Source organism: Drosophila biarmipes, chromosome 3R, assembly GCF_025231255.1.
Source record: "Drosophila biarmipes strain raj3 chromosome 3R, RU_DBia_V1.1, whole genome shotgun sequence".
NCBI lineage: Eukaryota > Metazoa > Arthropoda > Insecta > Diptera > Drosophilidae > Drosophila > Drosophila biarmipes.
Window position 1 is genome coordinate 3353439 of NC_066616.1, and position 18291 is coordinate 3371729.

General features: G+C 33.8%; 1 protein-coding gene across 1 annotated transcript in view; it reads left to right on the plus strand.

Annotated features, from left to right (window-relative positions):
- The first annotated feature begins 3884 nt into the window (after positions 1–3884).
- The window catches only part of LOC108032927 (D(3) dopamine receptor), a 148919-nt gene continuing 134512 nt past the window's right edge, over positions 3885–18291 (plus strand). The window contains exons 1-2 of the mRNA XM_050889516.1: positions 3885–4246; positions 4320–4471. The gene's annotated coding sequence lies outside the window, so the exon portion shown is untranslated. The remainder of the gene's footprint in view (positions 4247–4319; positions 4472–18291) is intronic.

Sequence of the window (18291 nt, forward strand, 5' to 3'; positions counted from 1 at the left end):
TAATATTATTAAATTTAACCATAATAAAATAATCAAAGACTTTTCCAAAATTCAAATTACAACGTTAGATAGCATTTCCAACTCATCCCAAACAATACACTGTAATAATTCAATTAAAATAAATACAAACAATAGATATGTTCCAAAAAAGTATTGGGACGAGGTATGTGAAAAATTCCTTAGATTAAGAAACGCGTGCAGACAAAAATATTTTAAGTCCAAACTACAATCTGATGCTATTGCCTATATTAAAAGTAATAAAAAACTTAACAACTATTATTATAAAATGAGAAAAGAAAACCTCAATAAGCTGGCAGAAGACATTTCCAACCCCTCTTCTCTGAAAGATATGTGGAACATAATCAAAAATCTTAAACTTTTTAAACAAATTAAACCGTCAAACAGTGCAATATCTGACTCAGAACATAGAGATTTTCTCAATCAAATAGCCACAGCTCCCAACACTGCGATGTGTCCTGACGTATCTTTTTCTCCTGATCTGCTTTATAGATATACCAACTCTAATTTCTCAGCGCGTGAACTTCTTGACTTCCTAAACTCTCGTAACCCAGACTCGGCTAAGGGTCTTGACAATATTTCATACAGAATGCTTCTATCTCTACCCTTAAGTCAAATAGAAAAACTGGTATCCCTGCTAAACATTACTCTAGACAATGGTGTTATTCCAGATCTGTGGCGGAAAATAAGGGTTATACCTGTTCCCAAAAAAATCTCGACTCTTCAATTATTACCAACAACAGACCTATCTGCCTTCTAAGTGTGACTTTTAAGTGCTTAGAAGGTTTGATTAAATTGCGTATGGAAGAGCACATTAATACAAATAAAATTCTGCCACCAAGATCCTATGCGTTTAGAAAAAACCATTCTACTGCCCAATGCATCAACGATGTACTAAATAACATAGCCAACCTAAAAGCTCGTGGTTTCCACGTTACCGCAGCGGTTTTAGACTTAAGTAAAGCCTTTGATGCCGTCAATATCCTTATTCTGGGTAGCAAATTAGTTAGTTTGGGTTTCGACCACAATCATATTTATTTCGTTATAAACTTCCTTAGTAAAAGAGTTCTCACTATGGGTACTGCAGAGATTACTGTAAACAAAGGAGTTAGTCAAGGTAGTTGTCTGAGTCCAATCCTCTTTAATTTATATACAGCTGAGCTTCACAGCTTAAGTAATGACCATGACAGAATTCTGTTCCAGTACGCTGACGACTTCTTTCTAGTCTGTTATGACAAAGTCTTTTCGATGGCTGAAGAGAAATTAGAACAAAAAGTAAATAGATTTATGGAACTGTGCAATATTAATAATCTTACTTTTAATCCAGACAAATCAGCCATTCATTTTAATCTAAGGAAAAAACCTTTAAGTATCTTGTGCAATAATATTATTTTAAAAAATGTAAATAGCATAAATTATTTAGGTAGAGTCATAAGTTCAAACAACTCGTCTGTTCAGCATGTAAATAAAACGATCTCTAAATCGAATCAAACGAATATGTTTATTAGAATGCTCAGTGGCTGCCGCTTCGGAGTACATCCAAGCAAGTCACTAATCTTTTATAAAGCATTTATTAGAACTAGATATGAATACGCCTGCTCCTCTTTTTCAAACATATCAAAATCAGTACAAAACAACATAAATAAGCATGTTAATTTCCACCTTAGAAAGGCCTTAGGACTTATTAAATCGACTCCAATTAATATTATTTATAATCTTGCAGCTGAACTTCCTCCAGCTTATAGGATTAAATTCGCTACAGCGAAGGAGTTGGCCAAAACGTTCGCTAATGGACTACCATCTGCGTCGCTTTTGTCAAACTCCTTTGTAGCCAAAAATACTAGTTACAGTAGAATTTATGCTGAATTTAAAAATATCCTGGATAATATTGCTGCTATTTGACCTTATTCTCTGTCCACACCAAATTTCTTTAAAGGTACTTGTACGAATAAAAAAATGGCAAACGAGACTATAATTCTCTCTTTATTTAAAGAAAAAATAAGAGGTTCAACCTCAAAAAATATGGAAATCATCTTCACGGATGGTTCTGTGTCGGAAAATTTTACAGGCAGTGCCTTTGTTCACTTAAATTTCAATTCGATAAAAAGTTTCTACACCGACAAAAAACTATCGTCGCTGACTGCTGAACTCACAGTCCTAGAAAAAGCCATTGACTTCGGTATTTCAAAGAAGTTCTCCAAAATAGCAATTTTAACTGACAGTCTTGGTGCCATCCAGACAATAAAGAACACGAACTCCAAAAACTGCATCTCTCAATGCATTCTGAAAAAAGTCATAAACAATCCAACCCTGCTATCCATAGAATTTCACCACATTCCAAGCCATTCCAATATTTGGGAAAACGATCTCGCAGATACAGCGGCTAAAAATTCTAAAATTAACGGCTCTTTCGCACCCGTCAGATGGACCCTTAAGGACGCAATCAATCATATGTTCGCGCAAATAAAACAAGACTGGGAGCGTGAATACAGTTTGTTTTCATTAGAGCGAAACAAGGGTTACTCTCTCCTCTCACCATATACCACTTCCAAGCCTTGGTTTAAAAACAAAGAAGACCTATTCAACCGTATAGAAACGAAGACTCTAAACAGAATGTTAAGCGGACATGCTTTTGACAAATACACACTTTCCAAAATGAAAGTCTACGAAAACGCCCTATGCGATTCGTGCAACGTTAATGAAGACATTTCGCATATTTTGTTAAATTGCTCAAAATATACACCAAAAAGACAGAATTATCCAGCACTACTTAAATATAACGATATCTATCGTTTACTTGGAAATGAACCAATTGAAAATTGGACATCGATTACCAGTTTCATTCGAGCTGCTAATATTAATATCTAATACAACACAGTCCACACTGCTCATTTAATACACTATAACACCATTCACGCTTATACCAACTCACAAAATCTTAAAATTAAAATTTCTCACACACATTGATAACATTTTCATCGCTTATCGTTCATCGTCATCGCTCATCGTTCATCGTCATCATAACATCACCAAAAACTACTGCACGCTATTTACATAGCTTTCCATTACATTTTGTTTTTCTTGAAATTTAATTTCATACATTGGCAGTGGCGTTAACCCGTTCCAACGGGGCGGCCAAATAATTCCCCCCTCTTCACGGAAGGAAGTAAATTAATTTAAAAAAAAAAAAAAAAAATTCAACCTAAGAGTTTATGGTACCTAAATTAAACAAACAGACGAAGGAGTTACTGTTGAAACAACAAAACATTTTGGGACATAATATAAATCTGTATACCAAAATGAAAGCATTATCGATGAACTTAATATGGCAGTAGATAGCTTACTAGCATCGAGCAGTGAGTTTCAAGAAGAAGACTCTGGTTGGGCAATAAAAAATTTCAATTATTTTGAAATTACTATAATAAAGCTAGAAAACATTCATGCTAGCGCATACATTCACGCCCCGAAGAATATAAGAGCCCGAAATGCACTTATAAACGTACAGAATACTGACGTATTTTGTTTCAAATGGTGCATACTGGCATTCATAGCTAACAAAACTCATGAGAGTACTACCTTTACAACAGCAAAGCAAAAAAAGTATTCACGAGAGAAAATGACAAAGCCCACAACTTACCACATTAATATTAATAATGAAATAATTGTATATGACGGAATAAGATTGGATTTTTCAGGAATCGAGTTTCCAATAACGAATAAAGGGATTATCCATTTCGAGAAAAATAATAAAGACTTTGGTATAAATGTTTATGAGATCGACGCTGATGGTGATAAAATTATCGGTCCAACGTTTAGAACCAAATGTATTCAACCTAACCACAGTATGCATTACGCTTACATTACAAGTGTAAAAAGATTATGCTACTCACGGCATTCCAAGGCCAAATCAGGAGGATATTTTTTTGATAACTGTCTACAGTTTTTCACAGTTAATAATACTACACACAGCAAACTTGAATGCGTAAAAGTGGCCTCGTTTTACCCTGAACCAAACACTACAACTTCATTCAAGGGCTTTCATAAAAAATTATCTCTCCGGTGGTGATATATGCCGATATTGAGGCTGTTCTTGAAAACTATAGAACATGCCCAAATTCGTCTTCAACGTCGTTAACAACAATAGTGCAGAAGCATACTGCATGTGCCATATCATTTTATGTAGCATATAAATATAATCCGGATCTTAACGAATTGTGGACATATGAAGGTATGTAGAAAACAATAAATAATTAATTTCTTAGTATTCTAAAAACTAATTCAAATTTTGTATAATTTTATAGGCGCTGACTGCATACAAAAATTCTGCAAATCACTAAAGGAAAAAACTACGAGCTTGTTTTACATGTACTGGCCGACCCCCAAAAACCAAACGACCTGGACAAATATTTTGATTAATTTTTTGGAAAATACATGGGTTCCGTTCATAAAAATTGTAAGCCAAAGTAGAAATTAAGTGATCCCTATCTAAATATGACATACATTTATTCATTACTGAATTAGAAGGAGACTTAAGCCCCATACCCTGTAATAAAGAGCTTTGTATAGCGCTAACGCAGACAATTAAAATAAATGCATCGAATAGATATAAAATAAGATATATCGATTCGATTAGATTTTTAAATTCTAGTTTAGAAAAACTACCGGGCCACATGGAGGACAAAGATTTTAAAATTCTAAGTACTAAATTTCAGGGAGAAAAATTTAAGCAAATACGTAGGAAGGGTGTTTTTCCTTACGACTATTTAGATAGTTTTGAAAAATTTGGGGATACCCAGCTTCCTGACATTGATAGTCTTTACAATTCTCTCAGCGAAGAAAATTGAAGTATAGATGATTACAATTTTGCAAAAAAGGTTTGGAAAACTTTCAACTGTAATACTATAAAAGATTATATAAAACTATTTTTAGAAAGTGATGTTTTAATTTTGACCGATGTTTTCGAAAATTTTAGAAAAATTGGTCAGAAAATTTATAAGCTTGACCCTATTAACTATGTTACAGCACCGTCAATATCTTGGGATGCTATGCTCAAGTATACTAATGTAAATTTAGAACTTATTAGTGACGGAGACATGTACAACTTTTTAAAAAGAACGATAAGGGGTGGGTTAACTCAATGTACCCAAAGAATTTCTATAGCTAATAATAAATATATAACTAACTTCGATTCAAGTAAACCAAATAACTACCTCAGCTATATTGATGCAAATAATTTATATGGTTGGGCAATGAGTCAACCCTTACCGCTTTCAGGATTTAAATTTTTAAGTTATGATCAATTAGAATCTTTCAATTTCAAAAATATTTCTGATAAGCCAATATACATAGAAGTTGCTGTTTTAGAATTATCTAAATGGTTAATGTATGAATTTTATTATAATTTTCTTTTACTTAAAAGTCCTTCTTCGAAAATAATTTATATGGATACAGATTCATTTATTTTATCTTCAGAGAAAGACTTTTACGAAACTATAAAAGAAATTCCTGAACGATTCGATACCTCAAATTATAAACTAGAAAACCAATTTAATATAGTTCAAGCTAATAATAGGGAACCTGGAAAAATGAAAGATGAACATGCTGGACTTAAGCTAAGGCATACTCTTGTTTAGTTGATAAGGAAGGAAACGAAAACGAATGTATAAAAAAATTAAAGGAGTTAAGAAATCAGTTATTAAAAAACTGAATCATGAAGATTATATAGAATGTATAAAATATAAAAAAACATTTTATGGATCCCAGCGAGTTATTCGAAGTAGGTCGCACATCCTCTATACTGAAATTATGAATAAAATAAGTCTTAATTATAAGGATGATAAGAGATATATTTTACCAGATAATTGTAATAAATTGGCTCATGGTCATTATAATATTGAACATATATTAAGTAGTAGTCAAAATTAAACCCGTTATTAAATAAATGTTTATACTTTTATATTATAAGAATTTGGTCTGTTCAACTGCGGTCTGTTCGGCGTTCAACTGCTCTCGCCCTCAGCTCACGATCCGCATCAACCCCCGATTCACTGAGAGAGTGTGAGAGCGATGAGATTGAGAGAGAGAGTTAGAGAACAGTGAGCGGCATCGTACAACAACAACAACTTATTCTTAGAACTTACACGACTGATCTAGAAGGAATACAATAACCTACACATACATACATACTACGACGTAGCAATCCTGCTACAGGTCGGCCGTCCTGATCCCCTGATCTTGTGTTAATTTACAATTGATTTTGTCTTATATTTATCTTAGTTTCTATAATTTAGTTATATATTTACAAATTCTTAGATATATTCACAACTTTATTTTGGTTTTCCAATCCAATGCCTAATATTTTGGCTACTCCAGACACCTTGATAAGGGAAACGCGATAATTGAAAACCTTCAACATCTTTTATTAAGTATCTATCATTCCTCAAAATTTTATCTATAACATAAGGACCCTTGTGTTTAGGTATTAGCTTTTTTGCGACTCCTACTGAGCTATCAAAATTTTTCAGCTTGTTCTTTTTTCATTATATCTCTGTTCGTTGTCTTTTTGTAATTTTCTTTGCGCTTGTGAACCATCTTTTCTAATTTTGTCTATATCTCTAACATCACTAGCATTATCTAATTCTTCTAACTTTTGTCTCAATTCATCAATAACTTTTCCTTTCTGCTCGATTCCAAACAACATTTTACTTGGCATTTGTGCTATGCTTCTTTGCTTCGTGTTGTTCAATGAAAACTCAACATCTTCCACAACTGTGTCCCAATGAATTTTCACTTCTGGATCTGCTAACTTAGCTATCATTGGTCCCACAATTCTATTAATCCTTTCTACTTGTCCATTGGCTTGAGGTGACCCAGTCGCAATTTTGACATGTTTAATATTACATTCTTCCATAAATTTTCCAAAATCTTCCGACGTAAAACAGCTTCCCCTATCCGAAACTATACAAGTTGGCCTGCTGTAAGACCTAAAGTAGTCTTTCAATGCTATAATAACTTCCTTTGTGTACGTCGTTTTTGTTGCATATAGCCTAACATATTTAGTAAATCCGTCTATAACCACAAAGAGATGTTTCTTTGCTCTTCCATTATCAACCGGTCCATAATGATCAATATGTATAATTTCGAATGGCACATTTCCTTTTGGTATACTGTGCAACAGTCCTTCCCCTTTCCCTGACTTTGGCGAATATGCTACACATATTATACAATTTTCAATATGTCTAACCACTTTTTCTTTCATATTCGAAAACCAATACGATCTAAGAATTGCATCCATAACTTTATCTCTTCCTAAATGACCTAATTCATTGTGATATTTGTATAATATCTTTTCCTCCATTTCTTCTGGAACACAAAATAACAGCTTTCCATTATTCGACATTCTATATATAACTCCATTCCTCATCTCAAACATTTTATCTTCCTCATTTTCTAACTTTTTTCTAACATCTTTTAATTTTTCATCTTTCGCTTGACAAATAATTAAATTATCTTCAAAGCTATTCGTTTCAACCACCATTATGTTTGTATTTCTACTTAAAGCGTCAACGTGTTGCATAAGTTTTCCCGATGTAAGGACTAATTCAAAGTCATACTCTAGCAATTCTAATGCCCACCGTGCAATACGAGGGTTTAACTCAATTCTATTTAACGTCAACGTCAGTGAGTTACAGTCTGTGACTATTCTAAATCGTCTGCCCTGCACATAAATTCTAAATCTTCTAAGAGCGTAAATTATTGCTAAAGTTTCCAGTTCAAAACTATGATACTTGGCTTCGTCTTTTGTTGTTGCTTTTGAAAAATAAAATATAGGGTGAAGCTTTTTATCCTATTTTCTTTGCAGCAAAACTGCGCTGCCGTCTTTATGCAATTCTACCTCGTCCTTGTAATAATATAATTCTAGCACTGGAGCTTCCACCAACTTCTTCTTAAGCATTTCAAAACATTGCAATTCCTTTTCTTCAAATACAAATTCTTGATCCTTTTTTAACAATTCATATAAAGGTTTAGCGATCATAGAAAAATCTTTAATGAACCTTCTAAAATACGAACACAAGCCCAGAAAGCTTCTAACATTGTGTACTTTGTCTGGAACGGGAAAATCTCGAACAGCTTCTATTCCTTTGTCGTTAGCCTGTATTCCTTTGCTAGTTACCAAAAATCCTAAGTATTGTACACTTGCTTGTAGAAACTCACACTTGTCCATTCTTAATTCTAGTTTGTTCCTTGCTAATCGATCAAAAACTTCTCTAAGAACACTTCAATGTTCTTGCATTTCTTTACTCGCAATCATGATATCGTCCATGTATATAACTACCTTACCATCCCTTATCATGTCTTCAAAAATCTTATTGATAAATCTTTGAAACACCGCTGGTGCATTCTTTAGTCCCATTGGCATCCGCATAAACTCAAATTTTCCTAAAGGCGTCATAAATGAGGTATATTTTATCGATTCACTATCCACGAACACATGAAAGTAGGCATGCTTTAAATCTAATTTCGAAAATATTGTTTTATTTACTAATGTATCTAATAAATCGTCAATCAAAGGTAACGGATAATTATCTTTCACCATAGCCTTGTTGAGCTTTTGGTAGTCCACACATAGTCGTAAGTCGCCTGACTTCTTTTTAACTAACACTATTGGAGATGCATACTCAGATTCACTCGGCCTTATAATTCCTTCACTTAAGTATTCGTCTAATATCACCTGTAATTTTTCTTTCTCTGTGTAAGCTAAACGTCTGGGCGAACAACTGAATGGTTTTGAATCCTCTAATCTCAATTTACTTTCGCATCTAACCTCCGGTTCCTTTGGCCTTTCTTTATTTACATAACAACTCTCTACCATCCTAACAAAATGGTAACTTTGTATTCTACACTTTCATCCGTTAAATTTATATTAAATAATTCCTTTTCCACTAGATTTATTTCCGGCTCAATATAATTTTTATTCATAACTTCTTCATCTCTGATTTTACTAAACATTTTTTTATTTGTTTCCCTGCTGTCCCTAGTTCCATGTTAATCGATGTTAATCGCTAAAAATTGTATTTTTATTCCTAACATTACTAACAACATCACCAATTATTTGCTTGTCATCACTAACATCATTTCTAACTATCTGCTTTTCATCACTAACATCAACGCTAACTATTTGCTTTTCATCACTAACATCATCACTAACTATCTGCTTTTCATCACTAACATCATCGCTAACTATCTGCTTTTCATCACTAACATCATCGCTAACTATCTGCTTTTCATCACTAACATCTGAAGGATTTTCAATATTCTCAACCGTAACCATTTTCAAAGTGTCGAGGTTCAAATTTAGATTAAAAGCATCCATAAAATCTCGTCCCAAGATTACATCATGACTCATAGATTCATTTAAAATTTTTCAAAACATAACATAGTATTTTTCCATAAGTTTTTAGGTAACTTTTGTTTAAACCATAATATGAACTTAAAACTGGTAATTTCGAAATGTCTTGTGGCACTTTGGATATTTTAATAAATGAAATTGGGCTTCCTGTATCTATGAGGCATTCTGGTATTAGAATCGTTAACATATTTGATTTCTCCCTCGTTCTTGTTTTTGTTTTTCAAGCATTTCGCTACAAAGTGTCCCATCTCTCCGCACGCATAGCATGATCCTTTCTCCCGCTTCGACTTCCTGCACTCATACGCCCAATGCCCTTTGGCATTGCAATTAAAACAACGATTCTCCTTGCTGTCCTTGGGATCCGTTGATGTCGTCGGCCTGCCAACTCCATATAGCTTTGGCAAGCTTACATCCGCAAACGCCCTCTTCATGTGCCCAACATCCACAAAGCATTGAATATGCGCCTGATTGCGTAGCCCTTGATTGGGGATACCTTCGATGATGCAGCTCAACATTTCATCTGCATCAATATTAATGCCCTGAGCAAGCATTATCTTATCGTCGACATAGCTCCCGAAACTTTCGCTTTGTTTCCATTTGCGCCCTTCGAATTTGGGTCGTATCTCCAACTTCGATGATTTTCCCCTAAACGTTGAGATCAGCTCTGCCATTAGGTCATCCAACGGTAGCAACACGCGGTCTGCATCTGCATGCAGCCACTCATAAGCTTTTGCCTTTATTTTGCTCAGCATTAGCATCTTTACAAATTTTCCTTTTATTCCGTAAATGGTTGCGATATTGAGTAGTCCATTTGCGGGCACACGACTCGCCAGAAAACTCACTTAACACCTGTGTTGCCATGCCCAACGAGACGTCGATGCTCTCGTTAAAATTTTCCACCACCGCTTTACGTTCGCTGCTTTTTTCGTTTTTAGACTGGTCTCCAGCCTGGTTGTGCATGTCGTCTTTTGCGTAATTGTCATTTCTTCCACCGTCTTCGTTTTGTTCGCCGCCTTTTTCGTTGCTCCGTTTGCCTCTAATTCTGAGAATGCTGCCAGCCACTTCGTCACTCGCTTCACCATCTTCGCCGTTAGTTTCGCCGTCTTCTTCGCTGTAAATCCCAATGCCGCCGTCTTCGCCTTTACTTTTTTCGCCATCTTATTCGTCGTAGCTCTGAATGCCGCCGTCTTTGCCATTACTTCTGCCGCCGCCTTGATTCTGGAAAATTCCGCCGCCGTCTTCGAAAATTTCATCGCTGCTGTCATTCTCCTCACTTTTATCGCCATCTTCATCTCCTTTTTGTTTCGCCATTTCATCAACTTTTCCACGAACTTCCTTTGGTACTTTATTTAACCGTCAGATCAATTCCTTTTTCGTTCCGGTTGTTGATAGCTTCAACGCACTCAACCACCCTTTTAATTGTTCGATCGAAGCGTTATTTAATTCCATTTTAATTTTCTTTTTGTTTGCAATTAATTGGCTCGTGATCGGCCCACTTCAGATTTTTTAGGGGTATAACGTATTCCCCTGAAGTTAAACACCAACACAAATATGACTTCTAGTCTTTTCTTTTATTTAATTTAATTTGGTCTGTTCAGAATCACGGTCGGCGTTCAACTGCTCTCGCTCTCAGCTCACGATCCGCATCAACCCACGATTCACTGAGAGAGTGTGAGAGCGATGAGATTGAGAGAGAGAGAGTTAGAGAACAGTGAGCGGCATCGTACAACAACAACAACTTATTCTTAGAACTTACACGACTGATCTAGAAGGAATACAATAACCTACACATACATACATACTACGACGTAGCAATCCTGCTACAAAACTTCCACTTCGATGTTCATTAAATAATTTATTTAAGCTGTTTGCATTCTTAGAAAACATCAATTATGAAATATATAGTAATGGTGACACATGTGTTTAAAATTTAGTAAAAAGAAATTCATGGTCCTATCAGGTTGTCTCTTATTAAAGATTCTTTTAAGAGATTTTTTGGAAATGATCCCCGTAAAAATGAATATATGTAACTTATTTATTGTGATTATTGCGGATCTGATACTCATTTCGAGAAGAACTGCTCCAAGAAACGCGATCAAGTGAATATTAATAAAACCTAGTATAACTTAAGAACATTATATAAGCAATTAGTAATAATATAATATATTAAAATTCATTCCGAATAAAATAAATTTTTTTAATAAAAAATGTTTACACAATTTATACATCCTTTTACAATGCTTATTTTCGGACCCTCAGGATCGGGAAAAACAACCTTTTTAGAAAATCGAATCACCAAAAAGAATCATCTTTTTAATATGTCAATAGATCGAATTATTTGGTGTTATGCAGAGGAGAGTGCCAAGCCCAATTTCGAAAAGATTGAATATTTTAAAGGAGTCCCTGAAACAGTTGAAAATGAAACGAACGAACCAATTCTTTTAATATTGGATGACTTGATGATGGGAGCCTTTAATAAAGATGTGTGTGAGCTGTTTACAAAAGGATCACACCATAGGAATTTATCAGTAATAGTGGTAACTCAAAACATATTTCATAAATCTTCGCACACCAGAGATATTTCACTAAATACCAAATACATTGTTGCTTTCAAAAATCCTCGTGATAAGCTTCAATTTCAATGTTTAGCAAGACAAATTTACCCAGAAAACCCCACGGAGCTATTTAGAATATTTAAAGAAGTAACGGAGCAACCTCACCGATATTTACTTATTGATCTCACTCAGGGCATTAACGATCTCTTAAGATTTAGATCTGACCTTTTTAATTCAGAATATTCTGTGTGCTATTCAAATGAAAATGGTTTACAAAAAGAGCCTAAATCGCTTGAAAACGAACAAACATTTATTGTATGTGCTCAAAAAGGCCGACAATAGACTACGTAAGGCAATTATAAGCAATAGTAATAGTGACCTGGTAAAAACAATAGTAGAGATTGTATTGAACACATTACAGGGAATCCTTAAAGTTACTAAATCCCATCTTAATGCTCTAAAAAAGTATAAAAATGCATTGCGCTACATTTCGTGCCCAAAGCGTACATTAAACTTTAAGAGAAAAGTTCCTATTTAAAAAGGGGGATTTCTACCGATTCTAATAACTTCATAGCTTTCTGGAATTTTTGGAAAACTATTAAAAAATGATTAAGAATAAACATAATTTAAGAAAAGTAATTTTAGTGCATCCTAACAGCTATCAGAAATTGATAAACAATGATAGAGGAAATGAATTAATAAATATAAAATTTTTACCAATATTAAGTAATAACAAAATAAGTGATTTCGATAAATGGATCAAAATTCGTCAAGAATTAAGTTGCTATCAAAATAAAAAACGTAATAAATCATGGAATTTTCAAAATGAACAAAAAGCGAATCCTATTACAACCAAAACAATTGAATCCCAAACCAATGATTGGATTGATATAAAACCCAGCACATCAAAATCAACATCAAAGTACGATCACTCACGTCCGGAAAAATTTGAGTTTCCCGATTTACCACGTGAAAGTGATAATGAGGATTTTAGTTCAAATACCAAAGAAAATGTTGTTTCAGATAAACGAAAAGTGAGTGATACCTCTTTTTTAGATAGTGAAACAGATAAAAAGAAAATAGGATTAGAGAAACCAGTGCTCAAAGTGAAGCTTAATGAACGACAACGCAAATTCAAAGCAAAACTACAAAAATTTAAAACAGAAACTTTACCTTATCAAAATTTTAAATATGTAACAGGACGTGAAAGGTTAGTGCGATCGGTAAGAACAAAAAATCCAGTACAAACTGGTAAAAATAAATTAAATTGGATTTCGTATCATTAACTTCCATAAATATCAAATATGGGTTTTTTAAATGAGATTTTTATTACATTGTTATGTAATGACTCAATGAATATATTTCCTGACAACGTAAAGTGTGCTTTTACAAACATTGTTAACATTCCAGAAGACATGAACGATAATTGGGAAGTCGGTATTTCAGACATATATTTGAATAATTACATTAAATATACACCTAAACAAGATAAAAATGTCGTTGAAGAAACCGAGCTTGTTAGTCTTGTAATTGCTGAAACATTTAGGTATAAAAATGTATCCGTTCAAGCGAATATTCCTGAAAATGGATTGATTATTATTTACACTGACATAATCAAACCAAGGTCAGTAGGTTATAAAAGACCGCGATGTCTTCGTGTAATGCATTATAATGGAAAGGAAAAAAATATTCAATTTAAAAATATTGAATATTACCCTTTGGACATATGGTCACCAAATGAAATCTCAATACTAATTACTGATTCCAATGGATATAAGGTACCATTTGAAACTTCAACAGTTCCGATTTTCGTTACTCTTCACTTTAGAAGAAGAAGAAGGTCAGGACTATAAATAATGCATACCCAAATATTATTTATTTAGAACCAAAATAGTCATCATGGTGAAATCTTATCAGGATTGTTATGTAAATCAGTGTGGTGGGGGCTTAAGCAAGATTGGAAGTCTTTATATCTCCGCATATAGTGCAACAAGGACGAGGAATCGGAAATTTTTTAGCGGTCTTTTTAATTACATAAAACCACTTTTTCTTTCGGGCATAACTGCTATTAGAAATTAGGCTACTGAGACTGGTAAGGATGTAATCAATGAATTTGGGAGAAAGCCTTTAAGAAATATAATTCAAGAACAAAGTAAAATTGCTTTACATCTTTCAAATAATCATCTTTCAAATAAAGCAATTGATAAAATTACCCGTTCTCAAAGTGGAAATGGAAAAAGAAATAAAAGGCTAGGTAATAGGAAAAAACGATTTCATTATACATCTAAACGACAACGTAAACATACCCAAACGAAAAATAAAAAAAAAAAAATCAACAAGAAAATTAAATATTAAAGATATTTTTTCTAAAGCAAAATGAGTACGCATATCGAATGTATGAAAAGTGAATTAGATTTGTTTGCGGCACACCACACGCAAAGTTCTATTCTAAGAACTGAAGAAGTCTCATACAACCCAATTGCTTCTTTGGACGGTGCCTCTTCATTTGAATTTGTTTGCTTGGGAAATGGTGAAACGTATCGAGATTTATCAAGAGTTTATTTACGACTTGTTGTGCTACTTAAAAAAAATGATAACAACAGCATTGAAGGAAATGCTGTTGGTGTTGTAAACAATATTCTACATTCAATATTTAGAAGTTCGACAGTTTATTTAAATAATATACTGGTATCGCAAAGTGATAATAATTATCACTATAGAGGGAGTGACGCCTCTGAAAGTCACTCATACTGCTTGTTAACAATGTTGATTTAAGAATCAATTTCAATATTGAAAAAACAGCGTTTTATTTAATGGAAACTGGTACTGAATCAAATTTAAAGAAACTTGAAGCACCACTTTTCATGAACCACATAACAGTTAACCCAAGCATTTTATTGGCTCATCATCATGTTTTACAAACAAAAAATGCTCTGTACCCATTCAGCAAGGTTGAAGTCAAATTATTTACAATATATCCGGGCAACAATACGCTGTCGATAGGCAACGCAGTTATTGCTCAAATACCATATTTTCTGGCCTTTTGTATGGTTAAGAACCGCTCATACCCAGGAAACCGAGGCTTAGACCCATTTCAATTTGAACATTTTAAAATTCAACGCTTTAACCTATTGGTTAACGGAGTTCAAGTTCCTTCCCAGGCTCTGGAGCTCGATTACTCGAACGCTGAAAAGGTTCAAAGCTCAAGAGGTTTTAATATGCTTTTTAGATCATGTGGAATTAAACATTACTATCGTGGACTACAAATTACCAAGGAAATGTTTGATTCAAACAGTTTTATATTAGCCTTTGACTTAATTGCTGATCAATCAAATTCGACTATATGTTCAAATTTAATCTCTCAAGGTACTATAAGAATCGAAGGAAGATTTTCGGAACCACTTGCTGAAGCAGTTACTTGCTTGGTATACTGTGAATACGATTCAATAAATGATATTGATAAGCATAGAAATATTCGTACGCTCTTTTAAAATGAATACTTTACAAATTGAACATTTTCTTTCTAAGCATTCAAAGACAAAATCTATTTTTAAAGGAGTTTTTCCTTCTGATAGGTTACCAAAAACTATTTTAAAGTATCCTGCACTAATAATTGCGAATACCGACACTTCAGATCAACCTGGAACTCATTGGATTGCATTTTATTTTGATAGTCGTAGGTCAGCAGAATTTTTCGATTCATATGGTCAATATCCCCAGAAAAAAGAATTTTTAAAATTATTAAAATCTAACGCTTGTAAATTTTTTTTCAATAAGCAACAACTGCAGGGATACTTTTCTAACACTTGCGGACATTATTGTATGCTGTTTGGTCTTTTTAAAATGAAAAAGAAAACGCTAAATTTTTTTAAAGAAAATTCAAGAAAAACGACTATTCATTTAATGATAAATTAATAATAAAAATGTTTAAGAACCATTTTAAAAAATTTAAAACATATATATTTAAGTAAAATTATTTCGTTTTAAAATTATACGTTTGTTTAACTTATAATATTTAATCATTAGACTAAGGGGTTCCTCTTTCAGTGCAGGCAGCATATGACACTGACATGTGCCTGGTCCAGATGATGCATCATCGTCGCTCCAGGGACAAAGTTGATAATGGAATCCAAACTTCGAATGGATCAACTCTTTTTCCTCTAAATCCTCCAAAGTAGCTTTTAGGAACTCCATCCTTTGTAGGTGTTGCTCGAAAAGCATGCCTTTAAATTGCATCAAGAATAGTTCTATCTGTTGAGCGTACATTTTTAAGGAAAACTATTTCTTTTTGAGACTGATTTAAGACTGTTGTTGGATTTAAAAACTCAGCTTTTTATATTGAAGAATCTTATTTACTTTACTTATTTACTGATAAAAATTCAATTTGAACACAACTATATCTGTTCAGATATTTTCCTTTATATACCATATGAGTTATTCCATTCTCATTAATTTTCCTAAATGGTGTCTTTGTAGAAAATTTGTTCACATAACTTTTAGGTAGAAATATCCAAACATCTTTATCGTCCTTATCAGTTAAATACAGAGCTATTTTAGTTCCATATGGTGTCTTTTTCAGCTTACATCCAGTGATCTTATACTCAAATCGAAAACATAGATTTTCAATTTTTGTGTAGCCAATCACAGGCTTCACGTCATTTAAGATCTCTAAGAAGTCCTATCAAATTCACTTTTAATTTATATGCATACCATTTTTGATTAGCGTAAGATTGGATTCGTCGTGCACTAGTACCTAACTGTTGTATACTAATTCTTTAACCAGAAATTACATGATCTTTTATACTTGTCAAAAACTATACATTTCTATCAATTCATGTGGAGTAAATGAGATAACAATATGTCTTCATTATAATTACCAAAATACTTATTCAAACTATGTAATACTTGAGAATGAAGTCAGAAATACATATCAGTATGTAAATCTCTTTTTATATTTATATAAATCTTTCAATAGCGTTAAAATAAAGTTAGTATATATAACGTAAGAATTGTCCCTCAAATGCTATATAAGATACATTTTTTATAGAAAAGTCAGTTTATTTTTAAAAACACCGAAATGGTGAAGTACCATTGCGATAGGTCGTCGTCCAATTGAAATTCCTGTGCACACTGAAATATGTCTTCACCTTCTTCGTGTGCGATAAGGGATTCCAAGAAAGCCTGCGTAGTAGTCCCCAATGGAAACTGGCTCCACTCAAGAGACACCAATCCTGGGTCCCTATTTTGGGTCGACGATGCAGCTGGTTGAAATACGCTTTGTAGAAGGCGATCAACCGAATCTTCTGCTTCGGAAACCTGCACAAGTTCCAGATCCGAGTTTTCGATTATTTCAAGATTAGAATCTTGCTTGGGTGGTAATTCCAGATTGTCAATCTCAACCTCGTTTTCCGAATCGATAAATTCTACGGTTAGATCCAAAAGGTATGAGGTACTGAGGCATTTGAGGAACTGATACTGAGCAATTTGAGTGGTGACATTTTTATAGTCCAGAATGTTCACTTAACAGGTTGACATCTACAGGGATTGCATACAGGCATGTTGTACTCCTAGAACCAATCCAATTGGTTCTCGAACATAAGGAGCAGCCCAATACCCCAGTAGAATGGTTATTAGAAGGAAAACGAACACAAGGATTGATAACAAGTTACCGGGGCTGATCGTGGTGTAGGAGGGGTCTGGATAAAGGTAAATATCGAAGGTGTGCAACTTCGACATAGATTAAGGAAAGGCAATCTCTGTGTAAGCAAGATATGAATAAATGGTCAGATAAGGTCGGGCCAGCATTGGCATAAGATGTCGCGATGCAACCATTCAAATTTCCTAAGCCTTAAGCTACGAGTAGCTATTAAAAGCGGTTGCGGAAGTTTTTTAGGCGGGTTTGAATGTATTTTGTATGAGTTGTTTTTAATTGCAAGCGTATACTCATCCCATAATCAGTGTGTTTGGTATTCCACGGAGCCCTCCCGTTTTATTGCATTTCAAATATAGTGACCCCTCGTAATCTTCTGAGAATGAGCAGGAGAAAGTGAACGTGCGTACCCACGAACCCGAATCTCACCCCCTACCCTCGAGTCCCTGCTCATCCCTGCTTGTGCGCCAAGGTGTTAAATTTTAATTTTGTGAGTTTTGTTCAAAATGTGCAGTTTTTATTTTAGAACAGAGAAAATTATACCATTGGAAAGGGCTTAAAAAATGTTTTCCAATGACACATTTTTTTTAGTGAGGGGTACAATTTTCCGCTTCAGTAAATCGTTTTAAGAAATTCTTAAAACTAAACTACTTATCCTA